Here is a 17,260-nt window from a genome sequence, read left to right as displayed (position 1 = left end):
TGAGCCACCAGGGAAGCCTGGTGATAGATAGATTGGTTAAAATACTTCAGAGAGAGACCATACCTTTCATGACCAAGACAATAAGAAACACGGTAGTCACAGCTCTGTAGGAAAAATAGCCTTCAGACCTCCAACTTAAATGTCTGCATACTTAAATCTTAAGCATGTCAAAGGTGGAACAGTTTAATTTCAATTTAACTAAAGGAAGAATCACTCTCATTACAGAGATGACTGCATACATGATGCTTATTATGGAGACAAAGAATAAATCACCTGTGCCTTGCCCTTCTCTCCCCCGTTCATCTTCAAAATATCCTCAATAATGCAGTGGTCTTTAAACTGAGATCTCAGGATTAGGTCATTAAACTTTATAAAAACATTAAAAATGTTGAATTTTTTAATATTCTGGGTTAATTCTAACTTCAAAATTATTCACATAATTCCAAATCCTTAATTAAATGTTGTATCTGTGGCTGCTAACACTACTTTATGTGATGCATATTCAAAAATCCAAACATGACCTAGGTTTTACCTCTATATTAAACTATCATATTGCTTCCTTAGAACTTACTCTACCACTTTTGCAGATGGAACAGGCAATACTCTGGGCAGAAAGCCATGCCAGAGCTGCTACAACTAAGATAAATTGAGTTTGAGTTAAACTTTTTCAAAAATTTTGGTCCACCACAGAATTAACACATTATGAGAAAACTCTGAAGTTTGAAAAATGGGGTTTGAAAGATCATGGTGGAACCCCAAGCAGCATTCTCCTGAACGTCTGATCACTTTTTTAAGTTGACCAGAGAAAGCAAAGTATTACACATGAACAGTGGAAGGGCCTTCCATTTATTTCTTTAAGTTTGGATATAAGTGATTCTAATGATAAAAAGAATTCTTTGTCATTATGTCAAACGACACCTCACATAGGAAAAAATCATCCAAATATCTGGAGAATAACTACTGTTAGAGACAGTTCTACCTGCATATTTATTAAGCTGTCATCCAGGAATACCTGGCTTACAATTTAAATATAAATAAAACACTAATTAATTTTTTCTTTGATGACAATTTCTTAGTTTGAAAGCATAGTTATAAGGATATAAAGGCACAAAGTGTATCAAACCTGCAGTGTCTAAATCTGTTTCTGGCAATAAGTGACAAACAAAAAAAAAAAAGCTTTTTGGGGAGGATGAGGGAGTCTGCTAACAAACAGCTAAGGCATTGTTTTAACTATTATTCATGTTAATAAGTGTTTACATTATTTTAATACACTTATCAGAATCTTTGCTAGATGTGTATCTTAAACCCCAACATCATATAGTACTTTGCCTAATTTCTCTACCAATTTAACAAATGTTAATCATACCTTTAGATAATAATTAGAGATTAAGTGACAATAAAATTAGCTTTTACGTTAATGAAGTTACTTTTAAGTAAAGTTAGATCTATATACAGTGTATCTGTATAGATTTATGAGATACCCCAAATGTAGGATTTTATAGAAATATTTGATAACAAGACTTCTGAATTAAAAATGGATTATATGAGTCCTGTTGTGAGGAATATGAATAATTCTGTGCTCTTTGTTTTCTAGTACTTTGCTATGAATCCTTGATCACCATGTGACTGAGGCGTATAGGCAACATTTCACCCAACTTTATAATAATAGCATAAAGTCTCTTTGTTAACACTCCGTAGTGACCCGAATATGTTTTACAATCACTGTATCTAAGACATATGTGTGTATGTTTATTATCTCCCAATTAGATTTACTACCTAAAATATACAAGCATCTGAGACTGAGTCAGTTTCTTTACAGAAATTCATTCCCCCATCAACCTTAACAAAATTCTATCTCGATTCTCTGACTTTCCAGATTATTCTTCATCCAATTCAAAAAGTCCCTCTACTTCAGTGTAGCTGATCTGTGAATGTTCATTCTTTGTTTTCTTCTTGCTCAGGTTTAGCCATTCTCTGTGGGTAATTTTTTCTTCTCACCATAGGAGAAATTTATCCCTTCTACAGATGATTCTGGAACCTACAGGAGTCTTCCATATAAAATCTTCTCTCTTAACCTACATTAAGATACATGGCCCCTTCATGGAACCACAGTCTTGTTGTGGTGAAGTTGCTTGTGTAACTCAATGAAGCTATAAGCCGTGCTGTGTAGGGCCACTCAAGGTGAACAGGTCACAGCGGAGAGTTCTGACAAAACGTGATCCACAGGAGGAGGGAATGGCCAGCCATGAGAACCTCATGAAGAAGGAGAAAAGGGCATCAGAGAATGAGATGGCTGGATGGCATCACCAATGCAATGGACACGAACTTGGGCAAGCTCTGGGAGGTGGTGAGAAACAGGGAGGCTTGGCGTGCTGCAGCCCATGGGGTCGCAAAGAGGCAGACAGGACTGGGTGACTGGACAAGAAGATACCTGCTCCAACTCCAGCCATCACACCCACATTCTAACTGGCAGAACAAGGGAAAGGGAAAAGGAAAGGAAATGCCTCTTTTTAAGGTTAGGGCACAGAAGGTACATATATCATTTCAGTTCATATCCCACTGGCCAGCCCTGCCTAGCTACAAGAGAAACAGGGAAATGGCCTCTTCAGCTGCAGTTCTGAGGCTGCTGAGACTCAGAGATTCCACCACAAAGAAGGAAGAAGATGATATACACTGGAGAACAAGTGTTGATCCTTCTCACATCCACTATCTGATAGTTCACTCCTGCTACTGCCTTGTTAAATATATATTTATTCTTTACATGTGAACATACACTGAAAGGTTTTTGATCCCGTTATCTGAGTTGGATGGAAAAGAATGCATTGATCAAACCAGTTGCTACATATCTTGTTCCTAAGGCTAAATTAATTCTCTGTAAGAGTTAGACATGACTTAGTGACTGAACAGCAACAACAAACTTAGATTAACAAAGATACCACATCTGGCACAGTAGCTATGATCAGGGATACCTTGGTTGAGCTTGAGATAGTCTATAGTCGTCTCCCAGGATCCATCCAGTTTCTTCAGGAGCCAGATGAGTGAATCAAATGGAGATATGATAGTATGATAGGGATAACTACTCTGGCATCCTTTAGATCTGAAGCCAGCAAACTTTCTCTATAAAAGGCTAGATAATATTTCAGGCTGTGCAGGCCAGGTAGTTTCTGTTCCAATCAGTGGACCCATTGTAAACCTTGGACAGAACTCCAGTCTTCAACTACCCTAAATATTCTCTCATTCTAACTGAGGTCCTAATGATATGTATGTTAGATTTCCTGGTTTCAGTGTTAACTAAAGCTTAGTTTTTAAAATGTGCATGGCCTTTGCTCTCTTCTGAGAAAGACTGTGGGAGTCATACACCTATGCATGCCATGGTCATAACACGGTCAATCCCCGTGGGGACCTACAACTACAATGAACGGGTTCTGTGGTCTGAAAATTGGCTTCGATCCATAAATTGGACAAAGATCATGGCACATTTATTATGGCAGCCACACTCAGCCTCCCAGTTATCCATCCTTGCATTCTTCTGCTGGTAGATGCTGAGTGATTACATTTATCACTGCCCATCGATTTTGCCCATAAGGCTATCACATTCTCCTAACTTTTTTGGTAACACTGTACGTCTTGGCATTCATACCAAACTTGTCAGTCATTATAATAATTGAAAACCCTTGTCTTCTGGTAGTTAAGTGCCTCCACTCAACCTCTGCTGTTTCAGGGTCCTAACATCTTCTTTGCTAACAATGAGATGAGGCCTATAAAGATCTCTCTTACTGTAATTTCGCCCTAAAGAGGAGCACTACCAAGCTACTGTTGGCTGTGCTTATTTCACCAGCACTTCCTTATGGTCTTGGTAAACTGTGAATCCTCTTGGCCTGCCCATGGAACATATTGATCTCACCGTCTGGCAGCCATACTTGTGTGTGTGTGTGTGTGTGTGTGTAGCATGCCTATTTTCTTGAGCTTTTACTCCCTTCCCTGAACTTTTGTGTGTTTGGCCCCTTGGTAGGAAAGATCCCCTGGAGGAGGAAATGACAACTCACTCCAGTATTCCTGCCTGGGAAGTCCCATGGACAGAGGAACCTGGAAGGCTATAGTTTATGGGCTCACAAAGAGCCAAACATGACTGAGCAACTGAGCATGCAGGCACACATGCACACCAACATTTTACCATGGCAATCCTACCATATCACCTTTACATACCATTGACGATGTATCTTGGATAAAATTTAGTCGTCTTTAAAATTCAGCCACTCTGACCATAAAGTCTTGTCTTGGCCCTCAGCTTTCTCTAGTTTCCCCTTGCAGGAAATGAGACCATGCTTGTATGCAAAAAAGAGGCCCATTCAACTTCCCACATGACTTTTAGTTTCCTGTTATTTACTCTCAATTGTTTACTATCCTACTGTAGAACATCCATGCTGCTTAGCAAGAACAGTCCTGTCCCACTATCTCTCAGTTCGGTTAAGTTCAGTTCAGTTGCTCAGTTGGGTCCAACTCTTTGTGACCCCATGGACTGCAGCACACCAGGCCTCCCTGTTCATCACCAACTCCCAGAGTTGATTCAAACTCATGTCCATTCAGTCAGTGATGCCACTCAACCATCTCATCCTCTGTCATCCCCTTCTCCTCCTGCCTTCAATGTTTCCCAGCATCAGGATCTTTTCCAAAGAGTCAGTTCTTCATATCAGGTGGGCAAAGTATTGGAGTTTCAGCTTCAACATCAGTCCTTCTAATGAACACCCAGGACTGATCTCCTTTAGGATGGACTGGTTGGATCTCCTTGCAGTCAAAGAGACTCTCAAGAGGCTTCTCCAACAGCACAGTTCAAAAGCATCAATTCTTCAGCACTCAGCTTTCTTTATAGTCCAACTCTCACATCCATACATGACTACTGGAAAAACCATAGCCTGGACTACATGGACCTATGTTGGCAAAGTAATGTCTCTGCTTTTTAATATGCTGTCTAGGTTGGTCATAATTTTCCTTCCAAGAGTAAGCATCTTTTGATTTCATGGTTACAGTCACCATCCGCAGTGATTTTGACAAAAAATAAAGTCAGCCACTGTTTTCACTGTTCCCCCATCTATTTGCCATGAATTAATGGGACCAGATGCCATGATCTTAGTTTTCTGAATGCTGAGCTTTAAGCCAACTTTTTCACTCTCCACTTTCACTTTCATCAAGAGGCTCTTTAGTTCTTCTGCCATAAGAATGGTGTCATCTGCATATCTGAGGTTGATATTTCTCCCAGAAATCTTGATTCCAGCTGTGCTTCCTCCAACCCAGTGTTTCTCATGATGTACTCTGCATAGAAGTTAAATAAGCAGAGTGACAGTATAGAGCCTTGACATACTCTTTTTCCTATTTGGAACCAGTCTGTTGTTCCATGTGCAGTTCTAACTGTTGCTTCCTGACCTGCATACAGATTTCTCAAGAGGCAGGTCAGGCGGTCTGGTATTCCCATCTCTTTCAGAATTTCCCCCAGTTTATTGTGATCCACACAGTCAAAGGCTTTGGCATAGTCAATAAAGCAGAAATAGATGTTTTTCTGGAACTCTCTTGTTTTCTGGATGATCCAGCAGATGTTGGCAGTTTGATCTCTGGTTCCTCTGCCTTTTTGAAAACCAGCTTGAACATCTGAAAGTTCATGGATTACATATTGTTGAAGCCTGGCTTGGAGGATTTTGAACATTACTTTGCTAGTGTGTGAGATGAGTGCAATTGTGCAGTAGTATGAGCATTCTTTGGCATTGCCTTTCTTTGGAATTGGAATGAAAACTGACCTTTTCCAGTCCTGTGGCCACTGCTTAGTTTTCCAAATTTGCTGGCATATTGAGTGCAGCACTTTCACAGCATCTTCTTTTAAGATTTGAAATAGCTCAACTGAAATTCCATCACCTCCACTAGCTTTGTTTGTAGTGATGCTTCCTAAGGCCCACTTGACTTCACATTCCAGGACGTCTGGCTCAGGGTGAGTGATCACACCGTCATGATTATCCAGGTCGTGAAGATCTTTTTTGTATAGTTCTTCTGCGTATTCTTGCCACCTCTTACCGCTATCTTTAGAGCTACTATATTCTCCATATATCTCAAATATCTGAATTCTTTGGCCAATTCACTAAGCTTTTCTCAAGTTGTGAGAAATAGAGGCTACTCTCTAGTCGTAGTACACAAGCTTCTTATTGCAGTGGCCTCTCTCTTTTGAAGCACATGCTCTAGAGTGTTTGGTCTTCAGTAGTTGTGGCAATGGGCTCACTAGTTGCAGTTCCTGGGCTCTAGAGTAAAGCTCAGTAGTTGTGGCGAACAGGCCCAGCTGCCCTACTGCATGTAGCATCCTCCCAGACAAGGAATCAAACTTGTGTCCCCTGTACTGTCAGCTAGACTTCCACTAATGAGACTCTTTCAGGTAGGAAATCTCCCAGAGTCATTTTTAAACAAGCTATTTAGAGGCGTGGCCAAGATGGCAGAGTAGGAAGACCCTGGATGATTAATTCAGATGGACACACCAAAGCTTTCACTATTTAAGGAAAAACTATTTTTTCAATAATTTGAAAAATAGTATTAAAAAATATTTTCTCAGTATTGGTGAGAAAATTTATTTTGGGGGGCTCCAAAATCACTGAAGATGGTGACTGCAGTCATGAAATTAAAAGACACTCGCTCTTTCAAAGAAAAGCTATGACCAACCTAGACACCATATTACAAAGCAGAGACATTACTTTCCCAACAAAGGTCCGTCTAGTCAAAGCTATGATTTTTCCAGTAGTCATGTATGGATGCGAGAGTTGGACTATAAAGAAAGCTGAGCACTGAAGAACTGATGCTCTTGAACTGTACTGTTGGAGAAGCCTCTTGAGAGTCCCTTGGACAGCAAGGAGATCCAACCAGTCCATCCTAAAGGAGATCAGTCCTGGGTGTTTATTGGAAGGACTGATGCTGAAGCTGAAACCCCAATACTTTGGCCACCTGATGTGAAGAACTGACTCATTGAAAAGACCCTGATGCTGGGAAACATTGAAGGCGGGAGAAGGGAACGACAGAGGATGAGATGGTTGGATGGTATCACCAACGTGATAGACATCAGTTTGAGTAGGCTCCAGGGGTTGGTGATGGACAGGGAAGTCTGAAGTGCTGCAGTCCATGGGGGTCTCAAAGAGTCAGACACGACTAAGTAACTGAACTGACTGATGAGAAAGACTGGAAAACTAGCAGAAAAGATCTTCTACAACCAAAGATATATAGAATGGACAATGAGATCCAGAACAGTAAAAGCCCATTCAATCTAATGCAGGATCAAAACTGAGTCTCCGATATTGGAAGGCAGATTCTTTACCACCCAGCCACCAGAAAAGCACACAAAATTTTTCGTCTTTCAGGACCCAGGGTAGAAGTGGTAATTTGAAAGGAGCTCAGCCAGACCCACTGCTGATTTTGGAGAGCCTCCTGGAGATATAGGAGGCAACTGGAGCTCATGCTGGGGACACAGACACTGGAGACAGTCATTCTGAGAGCTTGTTGCACCAGGAGGACACTGGTGTTGACAAACATCACTTTGGAACCCATCCTCTAACACAGGGCCTTGGCATTGCCCACAAGTATGTAGGTAGCAGTAATGGGAGGTCTTATGCCAAGAACCAGCAAACCAGCTGCCTTAAAACATCTTGAATCCACAGTCACACTGGGCACCACCCTTGTCCACCAGAGGGCTCAAGACCAGTCCACGCACAGCAGTATACTGGTGGCATTAGACCTGAAATGCCCTGGGGCCCCACAGCCAGGTTTCAGGACTCAGTCTTGCTCACCAGCATGCTGACACCAATTCCAAGATTCCCAACATCCTGAAGCCAGAGTGGGCCAGCACTTCCCTGCAAGCAGGATCACCCACCACTGGACGGGTGCTAGCCCTAGGACAACCTGAGCTTCAGCCTCACCCACCAGCAGGCTGATATGAATTCTAGGACCCCTGAGCCCTGCAGCCAGAGACTCCAGCTGTTTCTGTACTCTAATGAATAACCAGACCCAGGATCTGGCTGTCAGGTCAGACCTGGCCGTTCAGTTCAGTTGCTCAGTCGTGTCTGACTCTTTGCAACCACATGAATCGCAGCACGCCAGGCCTCCCTGTCCATCCTCAACTCCCGGAGTTCACTCAGACTCACGTCCATCGAGTCAGTGATGCCATCCAGCCATCTCATCCTCTGTCGTCCCCTTCTCCTCCTGCCGCCAATCCCTCCCAGTATCAGGGTCTTTTCCAATGAGTCAGTTCTTTGCATGAGGTGGTCAAAGAATTGGAGTTTCAACATCAGTCCCTCCAATGAACACCCAGGACTGATCTCCTTTAGGATGGACTGATTGGATCTCCTTGCAGTCCAAGGGACTCTCAAGAGTCTTCTCCAACACCACAGTTCAAAAGCATCAGTTCTTCAGCATTCAGCTTTCTTTATGGTCCAACTCTCACATCCATACATGACCACTGGAAAAATGGTAGCCTTGATTAGACGGACATTTGTTGGCAAAGTAATGTCTCTGTTTTTTTAATATGCTATCTAGTTTGGTCATAACTTTCCTTCCAAGGGATAAGCATCTTTTAATTTCATGGCTGCAATCACCATCTGCAGTGATTTTGGAGCCCCAAAATGTAAAGTCTGACACTGTTTCCACTGTTTCCCCATTTCCCACGAAGTGATGGGACCAGAGGAGTGATACTGCATATTTAAAATGATGAAAGGGAGAAATTACAACCAAGAATTCTCTATTTAGGCTTTCATTCAGATTTGAAGGAGAAGGCAAAAGTTTTACAGACAAGCAAAAACTAAAAGTTAAGACCATGAAAAGAGCTTTACTAAGAGGACTTCTCTGGAGAAGGCAATGGCACCCCACTCCAGTACTCTTGCCTGGAAAATCCTATGGATGGAGGACCCTGGTAGGCTGCAGTCCATGGGATCTCTAAGAGTCAGATATGACTGAATGACTTCACTTTCTCTTTTCAGTTTCATACATTTATCGGCGAAGGAAATGGCAACCCACTCCAGTGTTCTTGCCTAGAGAATCTCAGGGATGGGGGAGCCTGGTGGGCTGCTGTCTATGGGGTCGCACAGAGTCAGACACGACTGAAGTGACTTAGCAGCAGCAAGAGGACCTCTCTAAGAGGAAAAGAAACCATCACAACTAGAAATATGAAAATTATGAAAAGAAAAATCTCATCACTAAAGGCAAATGCACAGGAAAGGTAGTAAATCAACTATGCATAAAGCTAGTAGGAATGTTAAAAGACAAAAGCAGTAAAATCACCTGTATCTGCAATAGGAGTTAAAGGATACACAAAACAAAAAGATGTAAAATATGATGTCAATGTAGTAGTAACTATGGTAAATGTGTGTGGGGAGAGGGGATTAAAAATACAGGGTTTTAAGAATTCATTTGAACTTAGGAGATCAGCAACTTAAATAATCACGTACATATGTAGGTTGCTATATATAGTCCTCATGGTAACAACAAACAAAAAATCTATAATAGATATATACACACAAGAGAGAAAGGAATCCGAGTATAAAAAGATAAGCATCAAATCACAAGGGACAAAAGCAAAAATGAAGATGGGGGGAAAAAAGAACTACAGAAAACTATAGAAACAACCTACAAATAATTAACAAAATGACAATATGTACATACCTACAAATAATAACTTTAAATGTAAATGGACTAAATGCTCCAGTCAAAAGACAGACTGGCTGAATGGATACAAAAATGAAATCCATATATATGTTGCTTGCAAGAGACTCACTTCAGATCTAAAGACACAGACAGACTGAAAGTGAGAAGATTGTAAAAGATATTAAATTCAAATGGAAATGAAAGCAAATCTGTGGTAGCAATACTCACATCAGACAATATAGACTTTAAAAACAAAGGCTGTCACAAGAGACAAAGAATTTTACATAATTATCAAGAATACACAAAAATTGAAAATATGTATACATCCAGCATCAGTTCAGTTCAGTCACTCAGTCGTGTCTGACTCTTTGCGACCCCACGAATCGCAGCACGCCAGGCCTCCCTGTCCATCACCAACTCCCAGAGTTCACTCAGACTCATGTCCATCGAGTCCGTGATGCCATCCAGCCATCTGATCCTCTGCCGTCCCCTTCTCCTCCTGCCCCCAATCCCTCCCAGCATCAGAGTCTTTTCCAAAGAGTCGACTCTTCGCATGAGGTGGCCAAAGTACTGGAGTTTCAGCTTTAGCATCATTCCTTCCAAAGAAATCCCAGGGTTGATCTCCTTCAGAATGGACTGGTTGGATCTCCTTGCAGTCCAAGGGACTCTCAAGAGTCTTCTCCAACACCACAGTTCAAAAGCATCAGTTCTTCGGTGCTCAGCCTTCTTCACAGTCCAACTCTCACATCCATACATGACCACAGGAAAAACCATAACCTTGACTAGGAGGACCTTAGTTGGCAAAGTAATGTCTCTGCTTTTGAATATGTTATCGAGGTTGGTCATAACTTTTCTTCCAAGGAGTAAGCGTCTTTTAATTTCATGGCTGCAGTCACCATCTGCCGTGATTTTGGAGCCCCCCAAAATAAAGTCTGACTCTGTTTCCACTGTTTCCCCATCTATTTCCCATGAACTGATGGGACCGGATGCCATGATCTTCATTTTCTGAATGTTGAGCTTTAAGCCAACTTTTTCACTCTCCTCTTTCACTTTCATCAAGAGGCTTTTTAATTCCTCTTCACTTTCTGCCATAAGGGTGGTGTCATCTGCATATCTGGGGTTATTGATATTTCTCCCAGAAGTCTTGATTCCAGCTTGTGTTTCTTCCAGTCCAGCATTTCTCATGATGTACTCTGCATGTAAGTTAAATAAGCAGGGTGACAATATGCAGCCTTGATGTACTCCTTTTCCCCTTTGGAACCAGTCTGTTGTTCCATGTCCAGTTCTAACTGTTGCTTCCTGACCTGCATACAGATTTCTCAAGAGGCAGGTCAGGTGGTCTGGTATTCCCATCTCTTTCAGAATTTTCCACAGTTTCTTGTGATCCACACAGTCAAAGGCTTTGGCATAGTCAATAAAGCAGAAATAGATGTTTTTCTGGAACTCTCTTGCTTTTTCCATGATCCAGTGGATGTTGGCAATTTGAGCTCTGGTTCCTCTGCCTTTTCTAAAACCAGCTTGAACATCAGGAAGTTCACTGTTAATGTATTGCTGAAGCCTGGCTTGGAGAATTTTGAGCATGTCTTTACTAGCATGTGAGATGAGTGCAATTGTGTGGTAGTTTAAGCATTCTTTGGCATTGCCTTTCTTTGGGACTGGAATGAAAACTGACCTTTTCCAGTCCTGTGGCCACTGCTGAGTTTTCCAAATTTGCTGGCATATTGAGTGCAGCACTTTGACAGCATCATCTTTCAGAATTTGAAATAGCTCCACTGTAATTCCATCACCTCCACTAGCTTTGTTCATAGTGATGCTTCCTAAGGCCCACTTAACTTCACATTCCAGGATGTCTGGCTCTAGAAGAGTGATCATACCATCGTGATTATCTGGGTCATGAAGATCTTTTTTGTATAGTTCTTCTGTGCATTTTTGCCACCTCTTCTTAATATCTTCTTCTGTTGGGTTGATACCATTTCTGTCCTTTATCGAGCCCATCTTTGCATGAAATGTTCCCTTGGTATCTCTAATTTTCTTGAAGAGATCTCTAGTCTTTCCCATTCTGTTTTTTTCCTCTATTTTTTTGCATTGATCACTGAAGAAGGCTTTTTTTTTATCTCTTCTTGCTATTCTTTAGAACTCTGCATTCACATACTTATTTCTTTCCTTTTCTCCTTTGCTTTTCGCTTCTCTTCTTTTCACAGCTATTTGTAAGGCCTCCCCAGACAGCCATTTTGCTTTTCTGCATTTCTTTTCCATGGGCATGGTCTTGATCCCTGTCTCCTGTACAATGTCACGAACCTCATTCCATAGTTCATCAGGCACTCTATCTATCAGATCTAGGCCCTTAAATCTATTACTCACTTCTACTGTATAATCATAAGGGATTTGATTTAGGTCATACCTGAATGGTCTAGTGGTTTTCCCTACTTTCTTCAATTTGAGTCTGAATTTGGCAATAAGGAATTCATGATCTGAGCCATAGTCAGCTCCTGGTCTTGTTTTCGTTGACTGTATAGAGCTTCTCCATCTCTGGCTGCAAAGAATATAATTAATCTGATTTCGGTGTTGACCATCTGGTGATGTCCATGTGTAGAGTCTTCTCTTGTGTTGTTGGAAGAGGGTGTTTGCTATGACCAGTGCATTTTCTTGGTAAAACTCTATTAGTCTTTGCCCTGCTTCATTCCACATTCCAAGGCCAAATTTGCCTGTTACTCCAGGTGTTTCTTGACTTCCTTCTTTTGCATTCCAGTCCCCTATAAGGAAAAGGACATCTTTTTTGAGTGTTAGTTCTAAAAGGTCTTGTCGGTCTTCATAGAACCATTCAGCTTCAGCTTCTTCAGTGTTACTGGTTGGGGCATAGACTTGGATTACTGTGATATTGAATGGTTTGCCTTGGAAATGAACAGAGATCATTCTGTCGTTTTTGAGATTGCATCTATGTACTGCATTTCAGACTCTTTTGTTGACCATGATGGCTACTCCATTCCTTCTAAGCGATTCCTGCCCACAGTAGTAGATATAATGGTCATCTGCATTAAATTCACCCATTCCAGTCCATTTTAGTTCACTGATTCCTAGAATGTTGACGTTCACTCTTGCCATCTCTTGTTTGACCACTTCCAATTTGCCTTGATTCATGGACCTGACATTCCAGGTTCCTATGCAATATTGCTCTTTACAGCATTGGATCTTGCTTCTATCACCAGTCACATGATCAGTTCAGTTCAGGTCAGTCACTCCATCATGTCCGACTCTTTGCGACCCTATGAATCGCAGCACGCCAGGCCTCCCTGTCCGTCTCCTACTCCCAGAGTTCACTCAGATTCACGTCCATTGAGTCAGTGATGCCATCCAGCCATCTCATCCTCTGTCGTCCCCTTCTCCTCTTGCCCCCAATCCCTCCCAGCATCAGAGTCTTTTCCAATGAGTCAACTCTTCGCATGAGGTGGCCAAAGTGTTGGAGTGTCAGGTGACCTAATTACAAAAAGCATGTGTTAACAGATACAAGGGGGAATATTCACAGTAATACCATAATATCAAGACACTTTAACACAAACAAGCACAAAGTTAGCAGCAGGGAAGAAATCATAAAGATCTGAACAGAAATTTTAAAAAATAGGCTAAGAAGAAACAACAGATATGTCAATTACACTAAAGACTGGTTATTTGAAAAGATAAAGTGAATAAACCTTTAGCCAGACTCATAAAGAATAAAAAGGGAGAGTACCCAACTCAATAAAATCATAAATGAAAAAGAAATTAGAACTGACACCACAAAAATTCAAAGGATCACAAGAGGACACTATGAGCAATTAAACGCCAATAAAATAGATACCTAGAAAAAATGGACAAATTCTTGGAGAGATATAATCTCCCAAGATGGAACCAGGAAGGAAAAATAAATGAACAGACCAACCAGCAGTACTGAAATTGAATTAGTAATTTTAAAACTCCCAAGAAACAAAAGTCCAGGACCAGATGGGGTCATAGGTGAATTCTGCCAAACATTAGCAACTTTCCTTCTGAACCTATTCCAAAAAGTTATGGAAGAAGGAACACATTCAAACTCATTCTATGAGGCCCAAATCACCTTGATATCAAAATGGACAAAGATATCAGAGATACACACAAAATTACAGACCAATATCACTGATGAATATAGAACAAAAATCCTCAACAAAATGCTAGCAAAGCAAGTCCAACAATATATTAAAAGAGTAATTCACCATGAACAAGTGGGATTTACCCCAGGGATGCAAGAATTTTTCAGTATCCACAAATCATTCAACCTGATACAGCACATTAACAAAATGAAGGATAAATCCATATGATTATTTCTGTAGATGAAGTAAAGGTTTTGATAAAATTCCCATCCATTTATGATAAAAAAAAACTCTTTAGAATGTGGCATAGAGGGAACATATTCAATATGACAAATATCAATTATGACAGACCCATAGCTAGCATCATACTCAATTGTGAAAAGCTTAAAGCACTTCCTATAATATCACAAACAAGACAAGGATGCCCACCTTCATCACTTTTATTCAACACAGTTTTGGAAGTCCTAGCCACAGCAATTAAAGAAGAAAAAGAAAAGAAATCCAAATTTGAAAAGAAGTAAAACTGTTATTGTTTGCAGACAATAGAGAACCCTAAAGATGATACAAGAAAACTATTCGAGTTCATCAATGAATTTGGTAAAGCTGGAGGATGTAAAATTAACATACAGAAATCTGTTGCATTTCTATACAACAACAATGAAATATCAGAAAGAAAGTAAAGGAAATAATGACAGATTTGTAGATGACATAATGCTATGCATAGAAAATCCTAAACACAACACCAAAAATCTGCTAAAACTCATCAATGAATTTGGTAAAGTTGCAGGATACAAATTTAATATACAGAAATCTGTTGCATTCTATACACCAACAATGAACTACTAGAAAGAGAAATTAAGAAAACAATCTTTATAATCACATCAAAAAAGATAAAATACCTAGGAATAATTCTAATCAGTTCTCTGGAGTTGGAGAACTAAAAAACGTTTAAAGAAATTGAAGATAACAAAGATATGCTGGTTTCATGGATTTGAAGAATTAATACGGTTAAAACAACCATACTACCCAAGGAAACCTATGGATTTAATGCAATTCCTATCAACATACCAACAGCATTTTTCACAGAACTAGGACAAATTAAAAATTTGTATAGAAACACAAAAGACCCTAAAAAGTCAAAACAACCCTGAGAAAAGAGTTCAAAACTAGAGATATCATGTGCCCAGATTTCAAACTATACTACAAAGCTACAAAAATCAAAACAGTATGGTACTGGTACAAAAACAGACATATAGATCAATGGTACAGAATAGAGAACCCCCAAATAAACCCACACTTACATGGACAATTAATCTATGACAAGATAATTAAGAATCTACAATGGGGAAAGGCTGCTGCTGCTGCTGCTAAGTTACTTCAGTTGTGTCCAACTCTGTGTGACCTCATTGACTGCAGCCTGGGATTTTCCAGGCAAGAGTACTGGAGTGGGGTGCCATTGCCTTCTCCGAATGGGGAAAGACAGCACTTTCAATAAATTGAGTTGGGAAAACTAGTCAGCTCTATGCAGGAGCCTGAAACTGGACTATTCTCTCACACCAAGCACAAAATAAATTCAAATTTAAAATGAATTGAAGACAAACATAAGACTTGAAACAACAAAACTTCTAGAAGAAAACATAGGCAGTACCTCTCTGATATAGTTCTTAGTAATTTTTTTTTTTTTTGGATAGGTCTCCTCAGGCAAAGGAAGTCAAAGGAAAAATTAACAAATGGGACTACATCAAACTAAAATTTTTTGCACAATAACAGAAACTTTCAACAAAACAAGAAGGCCACCTAGTGAATGGAGAAGATAAGTGTTAATATCTAAAATAGTCAAAGAACTTATACAATTCAATATAAAAAAGAAACTGAATAGTTCTATTAAAAAGTGGGCAGAGGATCTGAATAGACATTTTTCCAAAGAAGACATGCAGATGGCTAACAGACACATGAAAAGATGTTCAACATCACTCATTATCTGGGAAATGCAAGTCAAAACCATAATGAGATATCCCTTCACATTTGTCAGAATGGATTTAATCAAAAAGACAAAGAAATAGCAAATGTTGTTGAGGAATTTTGAGAGACGGGAAACCTCTTGCACTATTAGTGGAAATGTAAATTGGTGCAGCCTCTATGGAAAACAGTATGGATATTATATTTCTGAAAAAAGTTAAAAGTAGAACTACCATGCTGTGAAAGAAAGTAAAAGTGTTAGTCACTCAGTCATGTGTGACTCTTTGTGACCCCATGGACTAGAGCCCACCAGGCTCCTCTATCCATGGAATTCTCCAGGCAAGAATACTGGAGTGGGTAGCCAATCCCTTCTCCAGGGGATCTTCCCAACCCAGGGATCGAACCCATGCCTCCTGCATTGCGTGCAGATTCTTTACTATCTGAACCACCAAGGGAGTCTCATTTTGCTCCAGGGAATTTATCCAAGGAAAATGAAAACACTAATTAGCAAAGATATATGTTCTCCTATATTTATTGCAGCATTACTCACAATAATCAAAATATGGAAGCAACCTAAGTTCACATCAACAGATGAATGAATATAGAATATATGAAACACACACACACACAGACACACACACATACAATGGAATATTACTTAGTCATAAAAAAGAATGGAATCTTTCCATTTGCAGCAACATGGATGAACCTGATGGTATTATGCTAAGTAAAATAAGTAGAGAAAGGCAAAAATTCCACTTATACATAGAATCTTAAATGAACAAACATAACAAAACAGAAACAGAGTTATAGACACAGAGAACAACAGGTTTTTGTCAGAGGTGAGGGGAGTGGAGAAAGAAAAGACATAGGTAAAATAGGTTAAGAGGTACAAGCTTCAGCTGTGAAATAAACATCATGGTTTGAAGTATACAGTGTGGGAATATAGTCCATGGCTATGTAGTATCTTTGTATGATGACAGATTGTAATCAGACTCACCATGGTGATCATTTTCAAATCAGATCAGATCACTTTGTTGTGGGCTTCTCCAGAGGCTCAGTGGTAAAGAATCAACCTGTAATGCTAGAGACCCAGGTTTGATTCCTGGGTCCAGGAGATTCCCTGCAGGAGGGCATGGCAACCCACTCCAGTATTCTTGCCTGGAGAATCCTATAGACAGAGGAACCTGGTGGGCTAGAGTGGATAGGGTCACAAAGAGCTGGACATGACTGAAGCGACTGAGCACACACTGTGTTATATAGCGGAAACAAAAAAGTGTTGTAGGTCAGTTATACATAGAAAGCAAACAAACCCATAGAAAAAGAGATCAGATTTGTGGTTACCTGAGGTGGGAGTTTTAGGGGTGTGGGTAGAGGAAAAAGGGACTGAATGAAGGCAATCAGAAGGTATGAACTTCCAGTTATAAGACAAACAAGTTCTAGTGTTATAATGTACATCATGATAAATATGATTAACACTGCTGTATGTTATATATTAAAATTAAGAGAGTAAATCCTGAGTTCTCATTTCAAGAAAAAGG

This window comes from Oryx dammah, unplaced genomic scaffold (genome assembly GCF_014754425.2).
Source record: "Oryx dammah isolate SB20612 unplaced genomic scaffold, SCBI_Odam_1.1 HiC_scaffold_29, whole genome shotgun sequence".
Classification (NCBI taxonomy): Eukaryota; Metazoa; Chordata; class Mammalia; order Artiodactyla; family Bovidae; genus Oryx; species Oryx dammah.
Note: the sequence above shows the minus strand (reverse complement) of the source record.